Source organism: Galleria mellonella, unplaced genomic scaffold (genome assembly GCF_026898425.1).
Source record: "Galleria mellonella isolate WM207_F2 unplaced genomic scaffold, CSIRO_AGI_GalMel_v1 utg266, whole genome shotgun sequence".
Classification (NCBI taxonomy): Eukaryota; Metazoa; Arthropoda; class Insecta; order Lepidoptera; family Pyralidae; genus Galleria; species Galleria mellonella.
In genome coordinates, this window is record NW_026442061.1 from 4385282 (window position 1) to 4404340 (window position 19059).

Consider the following 19059-nt stretch of genomic DNA (forward strand, 5'->3'; position numbering starts at 1 on the left):
CCATTGAGGCTGTAGGACATGAGGATGAACTCCCTGTCGATGGCGAGCCGTACGATGTTAGAAAGTGGCTGTGGGCATCATATTGAACAATGCGGGTTTAACGGTTAAATTCCTAAATGTCTAATTTAAAATTTGTTGTATATTTTATCACGACAAGCCAAACAGAAGTGGTTTTCCTACTTCTGAAATCCACGTGTACGAAATAGCGAACAAAAAACTAATAGGAAACAACGATGGGCCGTCAACTAGCCATAACAGTCAGTTGGTCATAAAAAAATCATCTCAAAACACATATAGAACCGGTCATGTTATGGACAGAGCTATTTTGAAACTGGTAACATGATTTTATGAATTTTATAGCCGAATTTATTTGTAGAGCCAAAAAAAAACTGTATTTGTTTATATCAAGCTACAGTTTTTAAGGTCGTTTATAAAAATACTATCCAGTTTCGTGTAATTTTTATGTTGACTCTAAAAATATCACCTCCATTTCTTATTACCTTTTTATTGATCTGAAGACCGGATGTGTATTATCAATAATACGAGAATGTATTATTGGACATCGAAAGATAAAAATAAATTATCTAAATAGACTTTTATCAAGGTACCTAATCAAGTAAATCATTATTTTTATCATACTCGTATTGTGATTTCAGAGGGAGACTTTGTACAAAAGTCGTTTGCTTGGATACCTCTGTCTCATTCGTGTTTCAACCGTGAAGCAGTTGTGTTTGCATGGCAGTGTTTCGGTTTGAAGCGTAGTTTATGGTGTAAATTTACAGGGTACATAGGAATAACACCTGAGTGCTCAGGAGTGGCAACGCATGGAGGGTCATGTCTATAGACGACGGTTACCACCTTCCATCAGGTGGGCAGTCAGCTTATTTACCATTCTAAGTTGTATAAAATAAAGATTATTTATCTAAATATAAAGACAAATCTTTAGTAACACAGAGAAAATAAATTAATATTGTAGATAGATAGATAGATACTCTTTATTGTTTCCTCCAAAAGATTACAATAGTAAACTTATTATAAATATAAACAATTACAAGAAATAATCACAGTGAGAAAACAATGGGCGACCTTATCGCTAAGAGCGATCTCTTCCAGGCAACCTTTGGATGGAGAGGAGTAATTATAAACAATTTGATTGGAGGCACGATGAAAATTCTATTATTTCTAAATATGGAGATGTGATACATGTAATAATGTAAATATATATCCCTACTTATATATACATACACACACACATATACATACATATACACATATACATACACACATTTAATTAATAAAGATAAATAAATACCTTATTTCTACTAAGGTATAAGACAAGACAATGTTTAAAAATAAAAGTCATTGAGAAAGGAAGGTAAATATTAATAAGGTTCATAAAAGAGCTCTTATGTTATAAAATACACGCGTAAGTCAAAGCTGGTAAAAGGCTAGTTTCATGACAAATGTGTATGGTTTTAGTTGATCATGCACTAGCTTTTCAATGACCATGTAATTTTAGACATAGTCTTCGCTTAAATAAATATATAGGTACTTATATAAATATATATGTTAATAGAGATTTAAAAGAGTAACTGTTGAATTTCTTGCGGGCTCTTCTCAGCAGATAATAACTTTCTGAATCCTGCAGTAAATTTAAAAAAATGACAATATAAAAGTGCTTGTAAACAGGTCTATTTCGAATAAAGTTGAATTGAATTTAAATTAAAAAAAAAAATATATTTAATATTTGGACAGTGGTAACCCTAGTGTTTTCGGCGACACGCGGGCAAACAAATGCACAATAGATATTGGCCAATGGTTACGTACTACAGGAATATTAAGCGGATAACGAGAGGTCACTGACACCGTTACCTTTTTGTTTAGGACTCTCTGACAAATGGTTAGGCGATTTAAAAAAAATATTGTTGTCACTATGACCACAGATATGGTGAAAACAATTGCTTTTAAGTGTTTTTAACCGACTTCACAAAATTGCAGTTTCGCGATTGTTTTTTTTTTATTGGTTAATGTGCTGATCAAACACTGTGAAATTTGGTGTCCCATATGGATGGAGATAGGCATACGAGTGCTTTCTATCCCGGTCAATGACCCTATCCTGGTCACGCGGACGAAGTCGCGTGTAAAAGACAGTTTTATATATTAATTTATATATATATATATATTTTTTTGTCGATCTTGAATATATATTTTTTTCTATTTAAAGAAAAAAAAAACGGAAATGAGAAGAGTAAGATTCAGTTTAATTTTTCTTAATCTTAATTTTAATTTCTTGAAATCTTTAAAATGGTTCTTTTTCGGTAATTTCGATAGTTTTTTGAAATGAAATGAAATATTTATTTGCTTTAAACAGACATTTAACATAATAAAGGCCATGTGACAGAACTTTATGGCATCTGTTTTAATTGCTTAAAAATTGTATAATAAATATATATATATATATATATATATATATATATATATATATATATATAAGAAAATGTTAAGCATTATGTTGGTGATTACTAAGATTATACAAAATTAATGTCAAATAAAAATAGATTTTTTTTTATGCAACTTAGAATAGCAAACAAGCTGACGGCCCAGCTGATGGAAAGTGGTAACCGTTGCCTATAGACATGAGCAGTACCATGGACGTAACAGAGTATACTGTTTCTCCTCATGCGTTGCCATTCCTGAGGACTCAGGTGTTATTCCTCTGTACCCTGTAAACTCACTGCCATATCTCACCCTTCAAACTGAAACACACTGCTTCGCGGTAGAAACACGAATGAGACAGAGGTGCCCAAGCAAACGACTTTTGTACAAACTCTCTCTATAGATTTAAATTAAACCAATAAATTTAAATAGGCACATATCCAAAATAGTCAAATAAGAATAATAATTACATTTTGTATATTACACTAATAACAAATTACAAATTATTTATTTAAATAAATGTAATTTTTTTTACATTAGAAATTTTACACACTATATTGCTTTTTTAATTACTTAAATTAACTCGTCTTTTTTTTTTTAGTTTTACAATGTAATCGATGACTAAACGCTTCGACCAGTTCGAGACAAGAACAGATGTAATCATTCAAGCTTACTTGCAGACTTCCTAACTGCTAACACCTAGGAAGTGTGGGTTCGAACCCAGTGACGGAAGTACTAAACACTGACATTTAACTGCAGCGCGTTAAGGGCAAGTTTGTCTGCTGTATTTGTCTTAATTAGCAATTTATTCATTAAATCAACTAATTTAATATAAAAATATATAATAAATTTTAATATTAAACCACGCTGAGGATAAAACTGAATATATTATTATTTATATTAAAATGTTACTTAATGTTTGTTTTGTATTATAAAAAAATATTGAACATACTTTATATTGGACTCATTATTTATTTATTTATTCATTAGTACAAATATGTGTATATGGCGGACTTAATGCTAAAAGCATTCTCTCCCAGTCAACCATAGGGAAGTGTCAGAATACTCGAATGTGGTACTACTAATTATTGATATACATACATACTAAAATTACATATATAAACGAATAAATATATATGAATAACAAATATACTTACACATATATGACATATACTATATTATACACGAAATTGAGAATAATATAAAGTACTTACGTACATAAAAAAAAAACATTTAACGTACAATGACAGACTTATCCTATTTTTTTTTCAATATATTTTTGTTTTCTTAATTAATAGACGGTAATCGAAAACATTAGGATCCTTTTAAGAGAACGCTTTAACAGTAAAGAAAGAAACATGGACTAAAAAATAACAAATAGTCAACAGGTTAATAATAGTTTACCAGATGGAGTCTTTGTACAAAAGTCGATTGCTTGGGTACCTCTGTCGCATTCGTGTTTCTACCGTGAAGCAGTTGTGTTTGCATGGCTGTGTTTCGGTTTGAAGGATGGGATATGGCGTGAATTTACAGGGTACAGAGGAATAACATCTGAGTCCTAAGGAATGGCAACGCATGGGGGGTATCATGGGCGAAACAGTATACTCTGTTACGTCCATGGTACTGCTCATGTCTATAGGCGACGGTTACCACTTTCCATCAGGTGGGCCGTCAGCTTGTTTGCAGCTAAGTTGTATAAAAAAAAGGTTAATAATAATCATCACGATAGATGAAGAAATTTAAAAGCAATATATAATAGTTTTTTTTTAATTTTTTTTTTTACAATATTAGTTTAGATCCATTTATTTTTCTGTTTTTTTTTTTAAGAGGGTTGCCCTTAACATGAACACATTGTAGGTGCATGATTGACACCGTCGCAGCAAGTATTGTGTGCGTGCCGTAACGGAGGTTTTACGATGCGCCTACCCGCAACACGCATCTAAGCACTTGGCCTCGAATAACCCGCTTCTTGTTGCATACAATTATTTGCATCGTAAACTGCAATCTGAGGATCGATTGAAACGAGTTTACAGTTGTGATGATTTTGATGATGATTTGATGATGATGATATTTTTGGATGATGATGATATAAGCATTTTTATAATAAATGAGGTTAAGCAGGGAAGGGATTGTTAGTAATGCGAACTACCAGTGCAATAAACCCTATCAGGTGGACCTCTTCATGGTCTCTCCTGGAAATCATCGTACTGAATTCCTGGTGTGTTTTACACGATAGGCTAACTGACTTGCCTTTTAATCCTCATCTATCATCCCTTACTGGTGCCCCGCCAGTGTATACCAATAGCGCTGACGGGGTTACCATTCCATCATCATCTATTAAAAAAAAGTCGCCGTCGTATATTATGATCCATTTTAAAAAATCCCTGTACCATATCATATTATTATGTTCATTCCAATGGTTGTCTAGTAGGGAATTTTTATTTTTTTATACAACTTAGAATGGCAAACAAGCTGACGGTCCACCTGATGGAAAGTGGTAACCGCCTATAGACATGAGCAGTACCATGGACATAACAGAGTATACTGTTTCGCCCATGATACCCCGCATGCGTTGCCATTCCTGAGGACTCAGGTGTTATTCCTCTGTACCCAGTAAATTCTCGCCACGTCTTTTGTACCTAACATTTTTTTTAATGTGGTCAATAAAGAATAAATAAATAAATGCACTAAAAAAGTCAACGTAGGTACTAAGACATAAATGACTAGACGTGACTAGATTGATTTTCCGCTTTTCTCTGCGTATTAAAGAAATTGTCGTCCCACTTGATAATGTATATCGATCCACGAAATATTTTCGCTGCCCCAATTTCTAAATAGAATCCATCGCGTTTTCCTCATTTCGAAATAACCTAATTTTAAAACAATAAACATTTCCTGTTCCCCGTTCCTCTGAAATAAGGGTACTTGAACAATCAAATATCTCTTTTGTTTCATATTCGGGATATATTGTTATTTTTCATATTTATTATTATTATTTTATATAAGCATTTTTACTCTATTATTGTTAATACACCGCCTTTATGAATTTATTTATTTATTTAACTCTTTATTGCACCATAAACAAAAATATACAATGACAATTGAATAATTCAAGTGAAACACAGTAACATAAATACAGATTGAAATATAGAGAAATAACACCTGAGTCCTCAGGAATGGCAACGCATGGGGGGTATCATGGGCGAAACAGTATACTCTGTTATATCCACGGTACTGCTCATGCCTATAGGCGACGGTTACTATTTACCATCAGGAGGGTCGTCAGTTTGTTTGCCATTCTAAGTTGCATAAAAAAAATGAAAAATAAATAAAGATAAAAAAAAGAGGGAAAAGCTGGTATTGAATAATAATAATAACAGTGTCGAAGTTTAATTAACTAAAAGATTAAAATCAAATTAGTTGTGTCTAACCATTGACTCATTTTTCTGTATTAATCACTTAAATTGTTAATGTGGAAGCAATGGTTATTATATTTCCATTAACAGGGGCCCTTTGTTTTGCAATATTGGATTTGAACAAAGCCGCTTATCTTCGGAGTAGAGTTTTTGTTTCAATAACAATAGTTGATGGCCAGACCGAGGACGAACTGTCATCAGTGGGCACAGAGATAAAGGCTGTAAAAGAAAAAAAGGGCAATTTATGTAAGCTGACTATTTAAAATTGGCGTCATGTCGACCATATTGTCAGACTGGCGCCAAATAGTGACCAAAGTTAGCAGCATGTCTAATGTTTTGAATAAATTTAAACGACTTTCTGTGGACTCTTCAGAACGCAAGATAGTTTAAAATAAGTCATGGAGTAATTTAATTAATTATTTAAACGCCGTTGCACTTCATTTTTGGCTGTAGCCCTTTGTACAAAAGTCGTTTGCTTGGGTACTTCTGTCCAATTCGTGTTTCAACTGTAAAGCAATTGTGTTTGCATGACTGTGTTTCGGTTTGAAAGGTAGGATATGGAATTTACAGGGTACAGAGGAATAACATCTGAGTCATCAGGAATGGCAACGCATAAGGGGTATCATGGGCGAAACAGTATACTCTGTTATATCCATGGTACTGCTCGTGTCTATAGGCGACGGTTACCACTTTCCATCAGATGGGCCGTCAGCTTGTTTGCCATTCTAAGTTGTATAACAAAAAAGCCCATTAATAGATAAACGATATATCTCCTTTGGAAAATACACTTTATGTCCTGAGGAGATAAAAAACATCGCTAGAAAGAACAATATTTATCACTGATACGTATTAGCAGCGAAACAAAAAAAAAAAACAAAAGATCATAAAAAGTATGCAGTGTCACAGATTTTTCTGCCAGAAAAAGCCCTGCTCCCAATAATAATAATTCATTTCTTTATTTTTCAAACTTAAAACTGCCATACATATGCAGGATCAAATTTCTAATTTGATAGTTAAGTATTTACACACGTCTGACAGGCTAAACTTACATTAATAACACACGTTACTTGTAATATAGGTACAGTGACGTTTAAATACTAATAGAAATAATTACAAAATAAAACAAATCTAAAAAGGTTTGTGCGTCAGTTTTATAGCAACAATATAAATATTAGCCCGTTGAAAATTTTACGTACAACATACCATACAATTTTAAGCCTTCCCCATAAGTGGAATTTTGCCAGTAGTTCATCCATCCATGCTTGACAGGCAAATTGGCAGGCGCAGTTAGACTTTTAGAGATGTTTTAACAGGTACGATGGTGCCCATACCTCGCCCTTGCTTAGTCGTCTCCTACGACACCCACGGGAAAGGAAGGAGTGGCCTATTCTATGACGGGACCGCATAACCAATTCTAAGTATACAGTACGATAAAAGCTTTTTTTTTGTCAATTTTTTTTAAAAACATGTACACTGCTAATACTAAATTAATATGTATTTAAAATGAAAAAAAAAAAAAAACGCATAGAATATTTAAGTGTGGCGATTTAAATAATTAACTTCCAGCAGCAGTATTTCCGAACCTATACGACAACATAACCTTCAAGAAAAGAGCATATTCCTTTTTAAAAGGCCGGCAGCACACCTGCAATGCCGCTGGTGTTGTGAGTGATTATGGGCGACGGTAATCACTTACCATCAGGTGAGCCGCATGCTCGTTTGCCCCCTGTGTTGTAAAAAAAAACTTCGTTTATTGCGATAAGCAATACGAATACAACATTTAACTGTACCAAAGTTACTGTAATTATTCTCAAATAATATTATAGTTTAGGTAGATGGTTAGTGCGTCAGGTGTTGACCCCACGTTATCAATCTTGTCAGAATCTGTGTGCTGCACTTAGCTGACCCTTAGTTGTCTAACCGCGGTGATATAGGTAGGTATTGTCATTTAACCTCTAGCTGTTCGATCATCTGTCCATTAAAACGATAATACTGTCATATCGGGGGGAAAGGGATTGTTATTAATGAGGTTTGATAGTCCCATTGCTAGCAATATGCCCTATTAGATCGACCTCCGCGTAGTTCCCCCTGGAAACCAGCGTGGTCAATTCTAGTGCAATTCGTCATGATGGACTAACTGACCTGCTTTCATCATCATCGGTACCCCGCCAGCGTATACCGTTAGCGCAGGCGGGGGTACCATTTCATTATCACCCATTAAAAAATACTGTCATATCGGGGGGAAAGGGATTGTTAGCAATGGAGTTTGATAGCCCCATTGCTAGCAATATGCCCTATTAGATCGTCCTCCTGGAAACCATCGTGAACAATTCTTGTTGAATTCGTCACGATGGGCTAACTAACCTGCTTCATCCTTACCTATTATTCTTTACTGGTATCACCAGCATTTGCCGATAGCGCGGATAGGGTTACCATTCCATTATCACCCATTAAAAAAAATGCTGTCATATCAGAACATAAATTGAAAGTACTTGATACATAGTTTTTTAAATACATAGTAGGGAATATTTTAAACTGGCCACCAAGTAGTCTACCTATGATTGCCAACCTGCCTGCCAAGCGTGACAACTAATAACAAAACTCCTCTGGGGAGTGGGGGGGTATTCAGCAGTATCAGTAGATGGCTGCTAAGATTACCGGCATTTTATAAATAATGTTACCAAAATTGGTACATAGATAGATAGATAGATACTCTTTATTGTTTCCTCCAAAAGATTACAATAGTAAACTTATTATAAATATAAACAATTACAAGAAATAATCACAATGAGAAAGCAATGGGCGGCCTTATCGCTAAGAGCGATCTCTTCCAGGCAACCTTTGGATGGAGAGGAGTAATTATAAACAATACATACATACTGTTCTCCGACTCTATCAGTAGATACAAAACAACTAAGAATATTTATATAATAATCATGCTTCCACACATTTGTCCTTGTTGATATTTCCTGATTGTGTTATATATATACATATACCTAAAATATTAGAGTAATGTTTAGTAGGTACCTACAACTATTACATTTCAGGTATAAAGTCGTCCTTTTGAAATTCAGCAGGGATTTAATAGAATTTTGTCCAATATATATATATATATATATATATATATATATATATATATATATATATATATATATTATATGTCAAAGAGGATTATATATAATATGTGAAAGCTCGTAAATTCGATATGAATAAATATGTACAAGCAATGGATTCTATCGACTAAACAAAATTTATCGGAAGAGCTTATCAAATGAGATAACATGAAAGTAATGAATAAATTGTCATCGTCGGTAAGTTGTAAACATGTTTACGGCTTTTGATTCCGTTGTCACAGTATAATGGATATACTGGGTAAACATTTTTTTTTTGTTTTTATATAAATACTAGCTGACTCGGTACACTTTGTTTTACTATAAACATTATTTCTAGAACTATACATGAAAATTTATCGTACTACAATTATTATATTCGATTGCCACCTTGCAACCCTATTGCGGCATATAGAAATCGCGATTAAACAACAGGGGTTGATCGTAAAAGCGTGAAAATTTGAATTCTTATGTATTTTTAAGGCTAAATCATAATAAAATAAAACTAAAAAAAAATTGTCAAAAAAATTAAAAAAAAAATTTGGGTTGGCTCACCCCTATCATTGAGGGGTATGAAAATAGATGTTGGCCGATTCTCAGACCTACCCAATATGCACACAAAATTTCATAAAAATCGGTAAAGCCGTTTCGGAGGAGTTTGGTAACAAACACCGCGATACGAGAATTTTATATATTAGACTCAGAATATGTTATTTGAAATTTTAATATAATTTAGATAATTTACTAAAATTAAGTAGGTATTATTTTATAGCGTACAACATAAGTACGTATTAGTACATGAACAGTGCACGTTCTAAACTTTAAGCTTAAGTTAAACTTTATACGCCTCCAAATATGAAATTTTGCACGAATCCATACTAAACCTATAAAATAAATTCTAAAGTGAGTTTGTTTGTTTAATGGGATGGAGAAGGAGAAGGATAAACAGAGTTTTTTTTTTTACTTATAATAATGGAATGGCAATCCCACCCGCGCTAATGGTATACGCTGACGGGGCACCAGTGAGGGATGACGGGTGAGAAAGAAAAGGCAGGTCAGTTAGCCCATCGTGATGAAGACACCTGGGATTCAGCACGATGGTTTCCAGGGGGGACCACGTGAAGGTTTTTTTTTATTCAACTTAGAATGTCAAACAAGCTGACGGCCCACCTGATGGAAAGTGGTAACCGTCGCCTATAGACATGAGCAGTACCATGGACATAACAGAGTATACTGTTTCGCCCATGATACCCCCCCCCCCCATGCGTTGCCATTCCTGAGAACTCAGGTGTTATTCCTCCGTATCCAGTAAATTCACGCCAAGGTCGACCTGACAGGGTATATTGCTAGAAATGGAATCAGTAATCCGCATTACTAACAATCCCTTACCCCCAATAACCAAATCAAGCAAATATTTCTTTTAATCTACCGCACAATTCGTATTATACTACTGCATTTTCTACACTGTACACCCATCGAAGAATCCAATCGAATGGGTAGTTGAGTGTGATGAAACGAGCTCTTCCCTTTGTTTATTCGATTCGGGGGATGTTTGCTTCACATCTTGAATTTACTATGGAAATTGGTTCGTGAATCTTATAAGCACTCTGTTTACCTGTAGACAGAGGAATGGCCATTAAAAATGTATTAGATAGCTATCGGCATCAAAGGCGAATGGTTTGTATCTCTTACAGAGTGTATAAAACTGTATCTACTATCCATCTTTTTGAAAAATCTTTATTTATTTTTTAGCCGACTTCAAAAAAGGAGGTTCTCAATTTGATTGTAATTTTTTTTATGTATGTTACCTCATAACTCCGTCAGTTCGAAATCGATGTAAAAAATTCTTTTTTTATCTGATATTTACAGATTTGTCCAACAGAAATTTTAATCTAATTCAAAATTGGCTTACTAACTTAGCTTTTAAATTCAAATACCTGGTTATTAAAGCATTAACAATATGCCATGAATATTATTCACTGCTGCGTATAATGAAGCGGTTTCAGCGGTAAAACCAATGGACGATTGCTAAATTATTAATAGACGATCACACACAACATCAACCAGTCACAAGAGTCGCTCATCACGACATCGCGAGAACGCCAATCATAACGCAGGGGAAATTTACATGAGCTTTCAGGTTTCAAATTGTAACTTACTTGCAAAACAACCTTCAGCGCATTACATCAAATTTATATTACATCAACGCTTCAAAATTATTTATTTTTTATTTACCCTAGTTAAACCGCTTCAAATACTAGGTGTATTTATTCATCATCATCATCATCATCCGTTCGCAAACGCACATCATTAACATGGTTTTGTCACAAATGAAGTCAGTTTTTCTTTGGATCTTTAATTATTGCTATTGTATATAATCGTCGTGTTCATATCAGCCGTTAACTGTCCACTGCTGGACATAAGCCGTCGCCATAAGAGAAGTTTTGCTAGTAGTTGCCACGCTTGGCAGACAAGTTGGGGTGATATATAAAGAAGGACGCTGATACCCATCCCTCGACCAATTAGTTCCTTTGGTCGCCTCTTACGACACTCACATGAAAGGAAGGGGTAACCCAATCAATTTCAAGACCACACAGCTGATATATTTTTTTATACAACTTAGAATAGCAAACAAGCTGACGGCCCACCTGATGGAAAGTGGTAACCGTCGCCTATAGACATGAGCAGTACCACGGCCATAACAGAGTATACTGTTTCGCCCATGAGACCCCCCATGCGTTGCCATTCCTGAGGACTCAGGTGTTATTCCTCTGTACCCTGTAAATTTACGCCATATCCCACCCTTCAAACCGAAACACAGCCATGCAAACACAACTGCTTCACGATTGAAACACGAATGTAACAGAGGTACAAAAGCAAACGACTTTTGTACAAAGTCTCCCTCTGGTATATGGTATAGTGGATATTGCTTACCAAAAAAATCATCAACAATAATTGTAGCAAAATAATATTACAAATAAACAAACAAATCTTTATAGTATTAGTGTAGAAAACACCACTATTGTGTGTAAAGTATACAAGCAAATATTAGAAAATTTATCAAAAAGACTTGTTTTCATTGTTACAACTAAAGAAAGACTTTGATAACGGCCAAAAGTACTGTAATTGTAATTTCACGGGTGATATCGCATACAAATGTAGGCGTGCAATGAATTGATGTGAATCGCTACGCAGCTAGTATTTCCACTAACATCCATTGTCCGAACTGTGTGACGAGGGAAACCCTTTTCGTGTTCTTTGATCCAAGATCACTCACACACTAGATTACAAGTTATATTGACCGAAATTTTATAATGCACCTCATTTACAACATTACTTATTCAAAGAACACCTTATTTCTTTTAACTGTAAGGTATAATATCGATTGGTATGTATAAAAAGCTCCTACCTTCAGTATTTTCACATTATCAAAGCGGTTTCTTTGTTGGCATTATAATTTGGTATCAAGCAGTCGTTGTTGGCACTCATTGTTGGTTGGGCTATGGGTCAGAATTCTATAACAGAATATTGTCCATAACAATTGTCGGTGTCATGGTGAGACTGAATCGTGTTAAACATCGTGAATATTCAAATGGGGTACGAGTAAGTTTTAAAATACCATAAATTACTTGCCGCGTGGTCCGGCATAGAATGGACTCTCCTTCTCCCGTGAGTGTCGTAAGAGGCGACTAAGGGAACTTAATAGTCAAGTAATGGGCGGCTGTGTCTTTCTTTAAACATAACCAAAGCCTAACTGCAGTTGCCAACCCACCTACTAAGGTAACTGCTTAAAAATCTCCTCAATAGGCCTAAGTCCAGCAGTGGACAGATATCATCAATACCCTCAAAGATTACTTATCCCGTCATTAGCGTACATCTGCAAACTTATCCTGTACCACGAGTTATAAACCTTAGATGTTTGATATTGACAGACTGTAGAAACCTTCCGCCAACTATGGAAGTCACGATTTTGATGGTTAAAAATCATCAGAACTCATATTTTTAACTAGCTTTTACCAGCGACTTGGTCTGTATGTCTGAACTGATATGATCACTGACCAGAATTAAAAGGAGTCTTTGTCCTCTATCCCATATAGTCAAATTTGATAGTGGTTGGTTAAGCTGTTAAGATGCTAAGAGGCAGATAACAAACAAAGGAATTTTCAAGATTTATAATATTAGTAAGGATCCAACAAATCTAGTTTATCGTGTTTCATTCCTTTAGCCATCTCCTAGTACATCCTGAGGTCGCAAAGGAAAGACCGAAGGATCATTGGTGCTTACTCTTTTAACACGCTAAGAAATATTATGTTTGTTTTATAATAATTCACTTTTATCACTTCCTTTACAAGTAACGTTTTCGGAAACAACGTCATCAGCCCACTGTATGACCCCAATGATTTCAATTCATTTGTCTATATCCATCTTGAATGGGTGTGTCCGATGACTCCGTGTGATCAGATAGGGCGTAGCCAGTGAAACTTTTAATGACAGCCTGTTTGCTTATTTACGGCCTTTCTATGTAATTTGCCTCCACGGCTCACTAACCCTCACGAATAGTCGGCAGTACCATCGAACAATACGAGGGTGCCACTCCCCGGCTATTAATCCCTTTGTCCCGAAGTTTCGTTGCAAACTGTTCAGCCTATATTCTCGGTTTTTTACAGCGACCAAGTTTCATTGTTTACTGTTTGAGACAAAGGAAGGTAACATGTTAGGTTTAATGTTGCGTATTCAGCTATCGGGAAGTCTTTGTCGTGATTAGTTCAGTTAATTAAATGCAGGTATTATAGAAGTTCTATGAACATTATAAATGTAAAACTAACTATGAAGATATTTGGATATTTTTTGGTTTAAAAGACTCAAAGGATTTTTTTTTAATGGATAACAATGGAATGGTAACCCTGCCTGCGCTAACGGTATACGCTGGCAGAGTGACGGTGAGGGATAACGGGTGAAGATGGAAGCACGTTAGTTAGCCGATGGTGGTGAATAGACCTGGAATTCAGCACGATAATTTCCAGAGAGAGCCCATGTGGACCTGATTATATTGCTAGCAATGGGACCCTTAGTATCCATTGCTGACAATCCTTTCTCCCCCGTCTGAAAGGATTAGAATTTGGAACATAGGTAAGTTATATGCTAACTCAAAAATAGGATACTCTACCTAGTGATTTACGTGGGTAAAACCGCGAGAACCGTTAGTTAAATATAATATTGACTTCTAAACTTACGAAATTATAAGACGAACCTAACATAATAGGAAAACTAGTCTCCGATGCCTATGTATTCAGGATTTAGATAGATCGATCTCCACATGGTTTCCCTAGAAACCTGCGTGATTAATTCTTGAATTTGCCATGGCCGAATGAGCTGATTTCATCCTCGCCTATCATCCCTCAGTGGTATTCCGTTAGTGAAAACGGTTTTTTTTTTCATGAACGGTAATAGAATGATAACCTCACCTGTGATAACGGTATACGCTGGCGGGACACCAGTGAAGGATGATAGTTGAGACTGAAAATACAGGTCAATTAGCCCATCGCGAAAAATACACCTGAATTTCAGCACGATGGTTTCTAGAGACCACGTGGAGGTCGACCTGACAGGGTATATTGCCAGCAATGGGACTAGTAGTCCGCATTACTAACAATCCCTTTCTCCCTGCGAAAACGGGGTTATCAACATTCAATCTAATTTAAAAAAAATCTGTTACTATAGAGTAATCTATTTGTGTTTATAGATACTTCATTTTAGTATTTTAAATCTAATATGTCTACAAATATTTCGTAGTTTATTAGTGTTTAAAGTCAAAGAATGAGATTTGCTAGTAACAAGAGTATAATTTTATCGTGACAGAAGTATATATGTAGATATTATTTGTAGAGCGAATGTATTTTCTTATTTGACAGAGCCAACATATCCGGGATAAGAATCCTTCAGTTCATAATATTTATGAATTCCAGGTAAAATTGTTATGTTATTTATAGAACGGTGTATTCTTGGAGCAATATTGGTTGTACCCCCGGGGAAGGAGCTTGGTTGTTTGCTACTTTCCTTATATAAAAAATTCATGAAACAATATACGTAGGTATGTATGTTACTACTTATTTTACGTATATCTTATTTCTATTTAGGGGTAGGCAATATATACATTTTTTAATATATATGTAACTTATTTTATTATTCTACTATTTATTAATGGACTGTATGTTTTTTTTTTTATGGGTGAAAATGGTATGGTAACCCCGCCTGCGCTAACGGGATACGCTGGCGGAGCACCAGTGAAGGGTAATCGATGAGAATGAAAACAGGCCAGTTAGCCCATCATGACGAATTCATCAGGAATTAACCATGATAGTTTCCAGGGGGGATCGCGAGGAGGTCGACCTGGTTGGGTATATTGCTATCAATGGGATTCTCAGTCTCCATTACTAACAATCCCTTAAGAAAGAAGGTCTTTAAGTTATTGTAAAAACAATAAACAATTCATCGTCTTCATATCATCATGTGTGTGACGTCTGAACATAAGCCTCCCCTAGGGGGGTTTAGGGAGCAGCAGCGTCCCTTTTAAAACAACTCTGTAGAATCAACTTCCAGCAGCAGTATTTCCGAGCCGATACGACAACGTAATCTTCAAGCAAAGAGCATATTCCTTTTTAAAAGGCCGGCAGCACACATGCAATGCCGTTGGTGTTATGGGTGATCATGGGCGGCGGTAGTCACTGACCATCAGGTGAGCTATATGCTCGTTTACCCTCTGTGTTGTAAAAAAAACTCCAAAGCCTAATTGCGGTTGCCAATCCGTCTGCCAAGCATGGCAACTACTGACAAAACCCCCCAAGGGGGAGATTTATGTTCAGCAGTGGACAGTTAAAGGCTGATATGGTGATGATGTGATGATATATATACTAGGTGTGTTTGCATGTCTGTGTTTCGGTTTGAAGGGTGGGATATGGCGTGAATTTACAGGGTACAGAGGAATAACACCTGAGTCCTCAGGAATGGCAACGCATGGGGGTATCATGGGCGAAACAGTATACTCTGTTATGTCCATAGTACTGCTCATGTCTATAGGCGACGGTTACCACTTTCCATCAGGTGGGCCGTCAGCTTGTTTGCCATTCTAAGTTGTATAAAAAAAACATATTTATTTATCTATATAAATTCTAAACAGTTTGATATCCGACTGGATTTCTCGAAAGCATGTTGTGTCAAATGGCCCATTATTCTTTACCTGTGCAGCCGTACGTCTTCCGTACCAATCACGGACGTTTCCACCCTGAATAGGCCACGCACAATGGCTGGTGTCAAGCCATAAAACACAAAACTTACACGGCATCCATCGTGGAATTGATTATTTCTACCCGATACCTATTCTCTGTATACCAAAACTGTGAAACAGTGTACATACTAATATCATAGCGTAGAGAACTCTTCGCTTATATTGAGACTTATTTATACCTCTAGAATTCCGCACAATGGTTTCCAGGGGGAACCAAGTGGAGGTCGACCTGAAGGATGATAGTTGAGACTGAAAATACAGGTCAATTAGCCAATCGCGAAGAATACACCTGAATTCCAGCACGATGGTTTCTAAGGAAGACCACGTGGAGGTCGACCTGATAGAGTATATTGCTAGCAATGGGACTGGTAGTCCGCATTACTAACAATCTATTCCCCCCGCAGATGTGGAATTACTACTCCACTGCCATCTATTAAAAAACTCTATGACAAAAACGACTGGTTAATATTAACACAATATTTTAGGTAGAATATATTAAATTCTTGACCAGGTTTCAACCAGGTTACGTTAGCCATGATCATTTAAAGGATGAAAATGGAATGGTAACCCTATCTGCGCTATCAGTATACACTGGCAAGATACTAGTAAGAGATGGTAGGTGAAGATGACATGTGAATACAGGTCAGTTAGCTCATCGTGATGCATTCTACGAGAAATAACCACAATGGTTATAATAATAGGGGATATTGTTAGCAATGGGGTTGTTAGACCCCATTATCAACAATACCTCCTCCTTCTCATTATCCATGGCTTCTATTAGACTGATGCAGCGATGTATGACAATGGGTAAGTAGATGAAGATACTTCTGCCTCGAAAGCGGCGGTATTGGATTAGCGTTTAAAGGCAAAGACACCGCGTTGATCCATGTTTTTGTAATTTAAAAAAGCAATCGGTTTAAAACTGATGAAACTAGATAGAGTGACAGAAGGAGTTAGTACATGCAGGTGACTTAGAAATCCTTTCTTATAGCAATATATGTGGAGGCCTATGATCAGTGGATAGATAACAGCAGATAAATCAGTTTATAAAGTCCGAACTTTTTGAAACAGAACTGTAGTTAAAAATAAATATACTCAAGTACAGTTCTGACGTAATTGGCCGCATGTGCACGGCCACTTGTTTCGCGTTGCCTCCACGCTCGGTCCAACAATACAGCGGAGGGCAATGGACCGGGATTGTAGGATCGTACATTTCGCCCGCTGAAGTAACTGACATTTGCGCTGGACTGTTCTTGTTTGGTTTTAGAGCAAATCAACCGACTTTGGAGCTCGAAACTCTTTATTTAGTTAAATAACCGAAAATATCTAAAACAAAAGATATAAAGTAGCCAGTGAGGGTTGACTTTGAGAACCGCTCCTTAATCTTTAAAATTTACAAATTTGTTTTGATAGTATATGTTAAAAAGTATTATGATAAATTCTGGAGGTTTGATTCTAATGTGTCTATAAAATATCTAAAATTTACGCGATCCTGCGTTTTAAACAATAATAATAATAGTTTAAATAAATAAGTAACCTTCTTTGTAAGTGTAGCATTGTTTGCTAAATAGCAAACAATGCTACACTTACAAAGAAGATTCACACATAGTAACACAACATGTATAGAGGTGAAGGTGTTAGGTGATGTTTGCTGAAATGGTCCATTATTATGCTGCAGCTGAGAAGCCACAGCACTTATTTTCAGCCTGAGCCTTTCTTTTATAAAAGAAGAAAATATGTATTATGTAAAGTACCTTAAAGACACCGTGTCATCCATTTAGCGCATTTTACTTGATTTAAAATAAAAATATTGAGATTACTTGTTGACATAGGTCATATATACATCTACATAGATGGAACATCAAGTAACAAACGTATTTTTTTTTAATAAAATATTTTTAATAAAATATGATGCGCCAATTTTTTGTGTTGAAATTATTCTAATAATGTGATATTTCCATACAAATCAGGATACCACATTATTGCATATACACATACTGATAGGTATTTAGTAATTTATTATTGTTATATCAGCTGTTATCTGTCTACTACTGAAATTAGGCCTCTTCTAAATTAGGAGTTTTGCTAGTTGTTTCTACGTTTGGCAAGCAGATTGGCAACCGCAATTTAGCTTTGGTTGTAAGAAAGACGCTGCTTCCTATCTCTCGACGATTACGTTCCCTTAATCGCCTTTTACGATACCTACGGGACAGGAAGTGGTAATCCTTTCTATGCCGGGACCACACAGCAACTTAATTATTACACTAATCTATTAAAGTAAAATTATATTATACCTGTACTGGGCTTCGTCCACAAGACAAGTCCGTGTAGTACAGTGTACGGTGTGCGATTATAGAGTTGAGAAGCAGTTGTGTTTGTATGGCTGTGTTTCGGTTTGTTGGATGGGATATGGCGTGAATTTACTGGGTACAGAGGAATAACACCTGAGTCCCCAGAAATGGCAACGCATGGGGGTATCATGGGCGAAACAGTATACTCTGTTATGTCCACGGTATGCTCATATCTATAGTCGACGGTTACCACTTTCCATCAGGTGGGTCGTTAGCTTGTTTGCCATTCTAAGTTGTAAAAAAAAAACAATGAAACGCAAAAAGTAAAACCAATAAACATGTCATACGGCAAACACTAACGTCGCCATCTTTCATCCGTGCTCTAATGCGTCTATGATAGAAATTTACTCGCACATCGCTAAAGAGCTGGGCTGTTTTTGGCGACACACTTTCTATCTAGATGAATTATGATCTATGATTCAATATTAAATTTATCACGATGGATGTGGTTATGTTTTTGC

The 19059-nt window shown here is 35.8% G+C and overlaps 1 long non-coding RNA gene across 1 annotated transcript in view; it reads right to left on the minus strand.

Annotated features, from left to right (window-relative positions):
- Positions 1-3863: 3863 nt before the first annotated feature.
- Positions 3864-19059, minus strand: part of LOC128200757 (uncharacterized) — a 34789-nt gene continuing 19593 nt past the window's right edge. The window contains exons 2-4 of the long non-coding RNA XR_008252862.1: positions 10392-10577; positions 5868-6071; positions 3864-4441 (exon numbers count right to left, since the gene is read on the minus strand). This is a non-coding gene — a long non-coding RNA (uncharacterized LOC128200757). The remainder of the gene's footprint in view (positions 4442-5867; positions 6072-10391; positions 10578-19059) is intronic.